Here is a 12,690-nt window from a genome sequence, read left to right as displayed (position 1 = left end):
ATTTCCCTCCGTCAGTGCATCTCATTTCACTCAGCCATTGCATCCCATTTCACTCAGCCACTGCATCCCATTTGACTCAGTCACTACATCCTATTTAACGGAGACAGTGAATCCTATTCAACTGAGACAGTGCATCCATTTTCCTCAGTCACCGCACCCTATTTCGCACAGTCACCGCATTCCATTCCCCTCAGTCACCGCATCCCATTTCAGTCAGTCACCGCATCCCATTTCAGTCAGTCACCGCATCCCATTTCCATCAGTCACTGCATCCCATGATCCTCAGTCACTGCATCCCATGATCCTCAGTCACTGAATCCCATGACTCTCAGTCACTGAATCCCATGACCCTCAGTCACTGAATCCCATTTCACTCAGTCACTGCATCCCATTTCACACAGCCACTGCATCCCATTACCCTCAGTCATGGCATCCCACGAACTTCAGTGAAAGGATGTCATTTCAAACAGACACTGCATCTCCTTTCCCTCAGTCACAGGATCCTATTTCACTCAGTCAGAGCATCCCATTTCACTCAGTCAGAGCATCCCATTTCACTGAGACACTGCATCCCATTACCCTCTGTCACTGCATTCCATTTCCCTCAGTCACTGCATCTCATCTCCCTCCGTCACTGCATCTCATTTCCCTCCGTCACTGCATCCCATTTCACTCAGCCACTGCATCCCATTTCACTCAGCCACTGCATCCCATTTCACTCAGCCACCGCATCCCATTTCCATCAGTCACTGCATCCCATGACCTCAGTCACTGAATCCCATGATCCTCAGTCACTGAATCCCATAACCCTCAGTCACTGCATCCCGTTTCACACAGCCACTGCATCCCATTTCACTCAGTCACTGCATCCCATTGCCCTCAGTCACTGAAACCCATTGCCCTCAGTCACTGCATCCCATTTCCCACAGTCACTGCATCCCATTTCCCACAGTCACTGCACCCATTTCCCACAGTCACTGCATCCCATTTCCCACAGTCACTGCATCCCATTGCCCTCAGTCACTGCATCCCATTGCCCTCAGTCACTCCCTCCCATTTCAAGCAGACACTGCATCTCCTTTCCCGCAGTCACTGCATCTCAGTTCACAAAGCCACTGCATCCCATTGCCCTCAGTCATTGCATCCCATTACCCTCAGTCACTGTATCCCATTACCCTGTCACTGCATCCCATGAACTTCAGTCACAGGATCCCATTTCAAACAGACTCTGCATCTCCTTTCCGTCAGTCACTGCATCCCATTTCACACAGCCACTGCATCCCATTTCGCACAGCCACTGCATCCCATTTCACTGATTAACTGCTGCTCATTTCACTCAGTCACTGCATCCCATTCATCTCAGTCACTGCATCCCATTTCCCAGATTCACTGCATCTCCTTTCCCTCAGTCACTGCATCCCATTTCAGTCAGTCACTGCATCCCATTTCCCTCAGTCACTGAAACCCATTACCCTCAGTCACTGAATCCCATTTCACTCAGTCACTGGATCCCATATCACTCAGTCACTGGATCCCATTTCATGCAGTCACTGCGTCCCATTTCACTCAGTCTGAGCATCCCATTTGACTCAGTCAGAGCATCCCATTTAACTGAGACAGTAAATCTCATTGAACTGAGACAGTATATCCCATTACCCTCAGTCACAGCATTCCATTTCCCTCAGTCACTGCATCTCATTTCCCTCAGTCACTGCATCTCATTTGCCTCCGTCACTGCATCTCATTCCCCTCCGTCACTGCATCTCATTTCCCTCCGTCACTGCATCTCATTTTACTCAGCCACTGCATCCCATTTCACTCAGTCACAGCATCCCATTTGACTCAGTCACTACATCCGATTTAACGGAGACAGTGAATCCTATTCAACTGAGACAGTGCGTCCATTTCCCTCAGTCACCGCACCCTATTTCCCACAGTCACCGCATTCCATTCCCCTCAGTCACCGCATCCCATTTCAGTCAGTCACCGCATCCCATTTCAGTCAGTCACCGCATCCCATTACCCTCAGTCATGGCATCCCATTACCCTGTCACTGCATCCCATGAACTTCAGTGAAACGATGCCATTTCAAACAGACACTGCATCTCCTTTCCCTCAGTCAGAGCATCCCATTTCACTCAGTCAGAGCATCCCATTTCACTGAGACACTGCATCACATTACCCTCAGTCACAGCATTCCATTTCCCTCAGTCATGGCATCTCATTTCCCTCCGTCACTGCATCTCATTTCCCTCAGTCACTGCATCCCATTGCCCTCAGTCACTGCATCCCATTGCCCTCAGTCACTGCATTCCATTTCACTCAGTCACTGCATCCCATTTCCCACAGTCACTGCATCTCCTATCCCTCATTCACTGCATCCCATTACCCACAGTCACTGCATCGTGTTACCCTCAGTCACTGTATCACATGACCCTCAGTCACTGCACCCATTTCCCACAGTCACTGCATCCCATTTCCCACAGTCACTGCATCCCATTGCCCTCAGTCACTGCAGCCCATTTCAAACAGACACTGCATCTCCTTTCCCGCAGCCACTGCATCTCAGTTCACAAAGCCACTGCATCCCATTGCCCTCAGTCACTGCATCCCATTTCACAGAGTCACTGCATCCCATTTAACGGACACAGTGAATCACATTTAACCCAGACAGTGCATCCATTTCACTCAGTCATTGCATCCCATTACCCTCACTCACTGCATCCCATTACCCTGTCACTGCATCCCATGAACTTCAGTCACAGGATCCCATTTCAAACAGACACTGCATCTCCTTTCCCTCAGTCACTGCATCCCATTTCGCACAGCCACTGCATCCCATTTCGCACAGCCACTGCATCCCATTTCACTCATTCACTGCAGCTCATTTCACTCAGTCACTGCAGCTCATTTCACTCAGTCACAGCATCCCATTTCACTCAGTGACTGCAACCCATTACCCTCAGTCACAGCATCCCATTTCCATCAGTCACTGCATCCCATTCATCTCAGTCACTGCATCCCATTTCCCACATTCACTGCATCTCCTTTCCCTCAGTCACTGCATCCCATTTCCCTCAGTCACTGAAACCCATTTCGCACTGTAACTGCATCTCCCTTCCCTCAGTCACTGCATCGTATTTCACTCAGTCACTGCATCCCATGACCCTCAGTCACTGCATCCCATGACGCTCAGTCACTGCATCCCATTTCACTCAGTCACTGCATCCCATGACCCTCAGTCACTGCATCCCATTACCCTCAGTCACTGCATCCCATTACCCTTAGTCACTGCATCACATTTCACCCAGTCACTGCAACCCATTTCCCATAGTCACTGCATCTCCTTTCCTCAGTCACTGCATCACATTACCCTCAGTCCCAGCAACCCATTTCACTCAGTCACTGCATCGCACGACCCTCAGTGACTGCATCGCACGACCCTCAGTGACTGCATCGCACGACCCTCAGTGACTGCATCGCACGACCCTCAGTGACTGCATCGCACGACCCTCAGTGACTTCATCGCACGACCCTCAGTGACTGCATCCCATTTCACTCAGTCACTGCATCCCATTTCACTCAGTCACTGCATCCCAGTTCATTCAGTCACTGCATCTCATTTCAGTCAGTCACTGCATCTCATTTCAGTCAGTCACTGCATCTCATTTCAGTCAGTCACTCCCTCCCATTTCAGTCAGTCACTCCCTCCCATTTCAGTCAGTCACTCCCTCCCATTTCAGTGAGTCACTGCATCCCATTTCCCTCATTCACTGCAACCCATTTCGCACTGTCACTGCATCACCATTCCCTCAGTCACTGCATCGCATTTTACTCAGTCACTGCATCCCATATCACTCAGTCACTGCATCCCATATCACTCAGTCACTGCATCCCATATCACTCAGTCACTGCATCCCATATCACTCAGTCACTGCATCCCATATCACTCAGTCACTGCATCACATTTCATTCAGTCACTGCAACCCATTTCCCATGGGCACTGCATCTCCTTTCCTCAGTCACTGCATCACATTACCCTCAGTCACTGCATCACATTACCCTCAGTCCCTGCATCCCATTTCACTCAGTGCCTGCATGCCACTTCACTGAGTCACTGCATGCCATTTCACCGAGTCACTCCCTCCCATTACACTCAGTCACTCCCTCCCATTTCACTCAGTCACTCCCTTACATTTAGGTCAGTCACTCCCTCCCATTTAGGTCACTCCTTCCAATTTCAGTCAGTCACTGCATCTCATTTCCCTCAGTCACTGCATCTCATTTCCCTCAGTCACTGCATCTCATTTCCCTCAGTCACTGCATCTCATTTCCCTCCGTCAGTGCATCTCATTTCACTCAGCCACTGCATCCCATTTCACTCAGCCACTGCATCCCATTTGACTCAGTCACTACAACCTATTTAACGGAGACAGTGAATCCTATTCAACTGAGACAGTGCATCCATTTCCCTCAGTCACCGCACCCTATTTCCCACAGTCACCGCATTCCATTCCCCACAGTCACCGCATCCCATTTCAGTCAGTCACCGCATCCCATTTCCATCAGTCACTGCATCCCATGATCCTCAGTCACTGCATCCCATGATCCTCCGTCACTGAATCCCATGACTCTCAGTCACTGAATCCCATGACCCTCAGTCACTGAATCCCATTTCACTCAGTCACTGCATCCCATTTCACACAGCCACTGCATCACATTACCCTCAGTCATGGCATCCCATGAACTTCAGTGAAAGGATGCCATTTCAAACAGACACTGCATCTCCTTTCCCTCAGTCACAGGATCCTATTTCACTCAGTCAGAGCATCCCATTTCACTCAGTCAGAGCATCCCATTTCACTGAGACACTGCATCCCATTACCCTCTGTCACTGCATTCCATTTCCCTCAGTCACTGCATCTCATCTCCCTCCGTCACTGCATCTCAGTTCCCTCCGTCACTGCATCCCATTTCACTCAGCCACTGCATCCCATTTCACTCAGCCACTGCATCCCATTTCACTCAGACACTGCATCCCATTTCACTCAGTCACCGCATCCCATTTCCATCAGTCACTGCATCCCATGACCTCAGTCACTGAATCCCATGATCCTCAGTCACTGAATCCCATAACCCTCAGTCACTGCATACCGTTTCACACAGCCACTGCATCCCATTTCACACAGCCAGTGCATCCCATTTCACTCAGTCACTGCATCCCATTACCCTCAGTCACTGCATCACATTACCCTCAGTCACTGCATCACATTACCCTCAGTCACTGCATCACATTACCCACAGTCACTGCATCCCATTTCCCACAGTCACTGCACCCATTTCCCACAGTCACTGCATCCCATTTCCCACAGTCACTGCATCCCATTGCCCTCAGTCACTGCATCCCATTGCCCTCAGTCACTGCATCCCATTTCAAGCAGACACTGCTTCTCCTTTCCCGCAGTCACTGCATCCCAGTTCACAAAGCCACCGCATCCCATTGCCCTCAGTCATTGCATCCCATTACCCTCAGTCACTGCATCCCATTACCCTGTCACTGCATCCCATGAACTTCAGTCACAGGATCCCATTTCAAACAGACACTGCATCTCCTTTCCCTCAGTCACTGCATCCCATTTCACTCAGTCACTGCATCCCATTTCAGTCAGTCACTCCCTCCCATTTCAGTCAGTCACTCCCATTTCAGTGAGTCACTGCATCCCATTTCCCTCAGTCACTGCAACCCATTTCGCACTGTCACTGCATCTCCATTCCCTCAGTCACTGCATCGCATTTCACTCAGTCACTGCATCCCATTGCCCTCAGTCATTGCATCCCATTACCCTCAGTCACTGCATCACATGACCAACAGTCACTGCATCCCATTTCACTCAGTCACTGCATCCCATTTCCCACATTCACTGCATCTCCTTTCCCTCAGTCACTGCATCGCATTTCACTCAGTTACTGCATGCCATGACCCACAGTCACTGCATCCCATTACGCTCAGTCACTGCATTGCTTTTCACTCAGTCACTGCATCCCATGACGCTCAGTCACTGCATCCCATGACGCTCAGTCACTGCATCCCATGACCCTCAGTCACTGCATCCCATGACCCTCAGTCACTGCATCCCATTACCCTCAGTCACTGCATCACATTACCCACAGTCACTGCATCACATTACCCACAGTCACTGCATCCCATTTCCCACAGTCACTGCACCCATTTCCCACAGTCACTGCATCCCATTTCCCACAGTCACTGCATCCCATTGCCCTCAGTCACTGCATCCCATTGCCCTCGGTCACTGCATCCCATTTCAAGCAGACACTGCATCTCCTTTCCCGCAGTCACTGCATCTCAGTTCACAAAGCCACCGCATCCCATTGCCCTCAGTCATTGCATCCCATTACCCTCAGTCACTGCATCCCATTACCCTGTCACTGCATCCCATGAACTTCAGTCACAGGATCCCATTTCAAACAGACACTGCATCTCCTTTCCCTCAGTCACTGCATCCCATTTCACTCAGTCACTGCATCCCATTTCAGTCAGTCACTCCCTCCCATTTCAGTCAGTCACTCCCATTTCAGTGAGTCACTGCATCCCATTTCCCTCAGTCACTGCAACCCATTTCGCACTGTCACTGCATCTCCATTCCCTCAGTCACTGCATCGCATTTCACTCAGTCACTGCATCCCATTGCCCTCAGTCATTGCATCCCATTACCCTCAGTCACTGCATCACATGACCAACAGTCACTGCATCCCATTTCACTCAGTCACTGCATCCCATTTCCCACATTCACTGCATCTCCTTTCCCTCAGTCACTGCATCGCATTTCACTCAGTTACTGCATGCCATGACCCACAGTCACTGCATCCCATTACGCTCAGTCACTGCATTGCTTTTCACTCAGTCACTGCATCCCATGACGCTCAGTCACTGCATCCCATGACGCTCAGTCACTGCATCCCATGACCCTCAGTCACTGCATCCCATTACCCTCAGTCACTGCATCCCATTACCCTTAGTCACTGCATTCCAATAATTTCAGTCGCAGGATCCCATTTCAAACAGACACTGCATTTCCTTTGCCGCAGTCCCTGCGTCCCAGTTCACTCAGTCACTGCATCCCATTGCCCTCAGTCACTGCATCCCATTTCACTCAGTCACTGCATCCCATTTCACACAGATACTGCATCCCATTTCACTCAGACAATGCATCCCATTACCCTCAGTCACTGCATCCAATTACCCTCAGTCACTGCATCCCATTTCCATCATTCACTGCATCCCACTTCACTCAGTCACTGCATCCCATCTCCCTCAGTCACAGCATCCCACTTCCATCAGTCACTGCATCCCACTTCTATCATTCAGGGCGTCTCCTTTCCCTCAGTCACTGCGTCCCATTTCCATCAGTGACTGCATCCCATTTCCCACAGTCACTGCATCCCATTTCACTCAGTCACTGCATCACATTTCACTCAGTCACTGCATCCCATCACCCTCAGTCTCTGCATCCCATTTCACTCAGTCACAGCATCCCACTTCCATCAGTCACTGCATCCCATTTCACTCAGTCACTGCGTCCCTGTCCATCAGTGACAGCATCCCATTTCCCTCAGTCACTGCATCCCATTGCCCTCAGTCACTGCATCCCATTTCCCTCAGTCACTGCATCCCATTTCCATCATTCACTGCATCCCACTTCACTCAGTCACTGCATCCCATTTCTCACAGTCACTGCACCCATTTCAGTCAGTCACTGCATCCCATTTCCATCATTCACTGCATCCCATTTCACTCAGTCACTGCATCCCATCTCCCTCAGTCTCTGCATCCCATTTCACTCAGTCACTGCATCCCACTTCCATCAGTCACTGCATCCCACTTCCATCAGTCACGGCGTCTCTTTTCCCTCAGTCACTGCGTCCCATGTCCATCAGTGACTGCATCCCGTTTCCCACAGTCACTGCATCCCATTTCCATCAGTCACTGCATCCCATTGCCCTCAGTCACTGCATCCCATTGACCTCAGTCACTGCATCCCATTTCAAACAGACACTGCATCTCCATTCCCACAGTCACAGCATCTCAATTCACACAGCCACTGCATCCCAGTTCACACAGCCACTGTATCCCATTTCACACAGCCACTGCATCCCATTGCCCTCAGTCACTGCATCTCATTTCACTCAGTCACTGCATCTCATTTCACTCAGTCACTGCATCCCATTTCACTCAGTCACTGCATCCCATTTCACTCAGTCACCGCATCCCATTTCCATCAGTCACTGCATCCCATGACCTCAGTCACTGAATCCCATGATCCTCAGTCACTGAATCCCATAACCCTCAGTCACTGCATACCGTTTCACACAGCCACTGCATCCCATTTCACACAGCCAGTGCATCCCATTTCACTCAGTCACTGCATCCCATTACCCTCAGTCACTGCATCACATTACCCTCAGTCACTGCATCACATTACCCACAGTCACTGCATCCCATTTCCCACAGTCACTGCACCCATTTCCCACAGTCACTGCATCCCATTTCCCACAGTCACTGCATCCCATTGCCCTCAGTCACTGCATCCCATTGCCCTCAGTCACTGCATCCCATTTCAAGCAGACACTGCTTCTCCTTTCCCGCAGTCACTGCATCTCAGTTCACAAAGCCACCGCATCCCATTGCCCTCAGTCATTGCATCCCATTACCCTCAGTCACTGCATCCCATTACCCTGTCACTGCATCCCATGAACTTCAGTCACAGGATCCCATTTCAAACAGACACTGCATCTCCTTTCCCTCAGTCACTGCATCCCATTTCACTCAGTCACTGCATCCCATTTCAGTCAGTCACTCCCTCCCATTTCAGTCAGTCACTCCCATTTCAGTGAGTCACTGCATCCCATTTCCCTCAGTCACTGCAACCCATTTCGCACTGTCACTGCATCTCCATTCCCTCAGTCACTGCATCGCATTTCACTCAGTCACTGCATCCCATTGCCCTCAGTCATTGCATCCCATTACCCTCAGTCACTGCATCACATGACCAACAGTCACTGCATCCCATTTCACTCAGTCACTGCATCCCATTTCCCACATTCACTGCATCTCCTTTCCCTCAGTCACTGCATCGCATTTCACTCAGTTACTGCATGCCATGACCCACAGTCACTGCATCCCATTACGCTCAGTCACTGCATTGCTTTTCACTCAGTCACTGCATCCCATGACGCTCAGTCACTGCATCCCATGACGCTCAGTCACTGCATCCCATGACCCTCAGTCACTGCATCCCATGACCCTCAGTCACTGCATCCCATTACCCTCAGTCACTGCATCACATTACCCACAGTCACTGCATCCCATTTCCCACAGTCACTGCACCCATTTCCCACAGTCACTGCATCCCATTTCCCACAGTCACTGCATCCCATTGCCCTCAGTCACTGCATCCCATTGCCCTCGGTCACTGCATCCCATTTCAAGCAGACACTGCATCTCCTTTCCCGCAGTCACTGCATCTCAGTTCACAAAGCCACCGCATCCCATTGCCCTCAGTCATTGCATCCCATTACCCTCAGTCACTGCATCCCATTACCCTGTCACTGCATCCCATGAACTTCAGTCACAGGATCCCATTTCAAACAGACACTGCATCTCCTTTCCCTCAGTCACTGCATCCCATTTCACTCAGTCACTGCATCCCATTTCAGTCAGTCACTCCCTCCCATTTCAGTCAGTCACTCCCATTTCAGTGAGTCACTGCATCCCATTTCCCTCAGTCACTGCAACCCATTTCGCACTGTCACTGCATCTCCATTCCCTCAGTCACTGCATCGCATTTCACTCAGTCACTGCATCCCATTGCCCTCAGTCATTGCATCCCATTACCCTCAGTCACTGCATCACATGACCAACAGTCACTGCATCCCATTTCACTCAGTCACTGCATCTCATTTCCCACATTCACTGCATCTCCTTTCCCTCAGTCACTGCATCGCATTTCACTCAGTTACTGCATGCCATGACCCACAGTCACTGCATCCCATTACGCTCAGTCACTGCATTGCTTTTCACTCAGTCACTGCATCCCATGACGCTCAGTCACTGCATCCCATGACGCTCAGTCACTGCATCCCATGACCCTCAGTCACTGCATCCCATGACCCTCAGTCACTGCATCCCATTACCCTTAGTCACTGCATTCCAATAATTTCAGTCGCAGGATCCCATTTCAAACAGACACTGCATTTCCTTTGCCGCAGTCCCTGCGTCCCAGTTCACTCAGTCACTGCATCCCATTGCCCTCAGTCACTGCATCCCATTTCACTCAGTCACTGCATCCCATTTCACACAGATACTGCATCCCATTTCACTCAGACAATGCATCCCATTACCCTCAGTCACTGCATCCAATTACCCTCAGTCACTGCATCCCATTTCCATCATTCACTGCATCCCACTTCACTCAGTCACTGCATCCCATCTCCCTCAGTCACAGCTTCCCACTTCCATCAGTCACTGCATCCCACTTCTATCATTCAGGGCGTCTCCTTTCCCTCAGTCACTGCGTCCCATTTCCATCAGTGACTGCATCCCATTTCCCACAGTCACTGCATCCCATTTCACTCAGTCACTGCATCACATTTCACTCAGTCACTGCATCCCATCACCCTCAGTCTCTGCATCCCATTTCACTCAGTCACAGCATCCCACTTCCATCAGTCACTGCATCCCATTTCACTCAGTCACTGCGTCCCTGTCCATCAGTGACAGCATCCCATTTCCCTCAGTCACTGCATCCCATTGCCCTCAGTCACTGCATCCCATTTCCCTCAGTCACTGCATCCCATTTCCATCATTCACTGCATCCCACTTCACTCAGTCACTGCATCCCATTTCTCACAGTCACTGCACCCATTTCAGTCAGTCACTGCATCCCATTTCCATCATTCACTGCATCCCATTTCACTCAGTCACTGCATCCCATCTCCCTCAGTCTCTGCATCCCATTTCACTCAGTCACTGCATCCCACTTCCATCAGTCACTGCATCCCACTTCCATCAGTCACGGCGTCTCTTTTCCCTCAGTCACTGCGTCCCATGTCCATCAGTGACTGCATCCCGTTTCCCACAGTCACTGCATCCCATTTCCATCAGTCACTGCATCCCATTGCCCTCAGTCACTGCATCCCATTGACCTCAGTCACTGCATCCCATTTCAAACAGACACTGCATCTCCATTCCCACAGTCACAGCATCTCAATTCACACAGCCACTGCATCCCAGTTCACACAGCCACTGTATCCCATTTCACACAGCCACTGCATCCCATTGCCCTCAGTCACTGCATCTCATTTCACTCAGTCACTGCATCTCATTTCACTCAGTCACTGCATCCCATTTCACTCAGTCACTGCATCCCATTTCACTCAGTCACTGCATCCTATTTCCCTCAGTCACTGCATCCCCTTTCCTCAGTCACTGCATCTACTTTCCTCAGTCACTGCATCCCATTTCACTCAGTCACTAGATCCCATTTAACAGTCACTGCACCCCATTTCACAGAGTCACTGCATCCATTTCCTTCAGTCACTGCATCCCATTTCACTCAGTCACTGCAGCTCATTTCACTCAGTCACTGCAGCTCATTTCACTCAGTCACTGCAGCTCATTTCACTTAGTCACAGCATCCCATTTCACTCAGTGACTGCAACCCATTACCCTCAGTCACAGCATCCCATTTCCATCAGTCACTGCATCCCATTCATCTCAGTCACTGAATTCCATTTCCCTCATTCACTGCATCCCATTTCCATCAGTCACTGCATCCCATTCCCCACAGTCACCGCATCCCATTCCCCACAGTCACCGCATCCCATTAACTTCAGTCGCAGCATCCCAATTCACTCAGTCACTGCATCCCATTTCCCTCAGTCACTGCATCCCATTTCCCTCAGTCACTGCATCCCATTTCCCTCAGTCACTGCATCTCCTTTCCTCAGTCACTGCATCTCCTTTCCTCAGTCACTGCATCCCATTCCACTCAGTCACTACATCCCATTTAAAAGTCACTGCATCCCATTTCACAGAGTCACTGCATTCCATTTCCTTCAGTCACCTCATCCCATTACCCTCAGTCACTGCATCCCATTTCCCTCAGTCACTGCATCCCATTTCCATCATTCACTGCATCCCACTTCACACAGTCACTGCATCCCATCTGCCACAGTCACTGCATTCCACTTCCATCAGTCACTGCATCCCACTTCCATCATTCACGGCGTCTCCTTTCCCTCAGTCACTGCGTCTCATTTCCATCAGTGACTGCATCCCATTTCTCACAGTCACTGCACCCATTTCAGTCAGTCACTGCATCCCATTTCCATCATTCACTGCATCCCATTTCACTCAGTCACTGCATCCCATCTCCCTCAGTCTCTGCATCCCATTTCACTCAGTCACAGCATCCCACTTCCATCAGTCACTGCATCCCACTTCCATCAGTCACGGCGTCTCTTTTCCCTCAGTCACTGCGTCCCATGTCCATCAGTGACTGCATCCCATTTCCCACAGTCACTGCATCCCATTTCCATCAGTCACTGCATCCCATTGCCCTCAGTCACTGCCTCCCATTGACCTCATTCACTGCATCCCATTTCAAACAG

This window comes from Stegostoma tigrinum, unplaced genomic scaffold (genome assembly GCF_030684315.1).
Source record: "Stegostoma tigrinum isolate sSteTig4 unplaced genomic scaffold, sSteTig4.hap1 scaffold_174, whole genome shotgun sequence".
Taxonomy (NCBI): domain Eukaryota; kingdom Metazoa; phylum Chordata; class Chondrichthyes; order Orectolobiformes; family Stegostomatidae; genus Stegostoma; species Stegostoma tigrinum.
The sequence above is the reverse complement of the archived record's forward strand: the minus strand, read 5'-3'. Positions refer to the sequence as shown.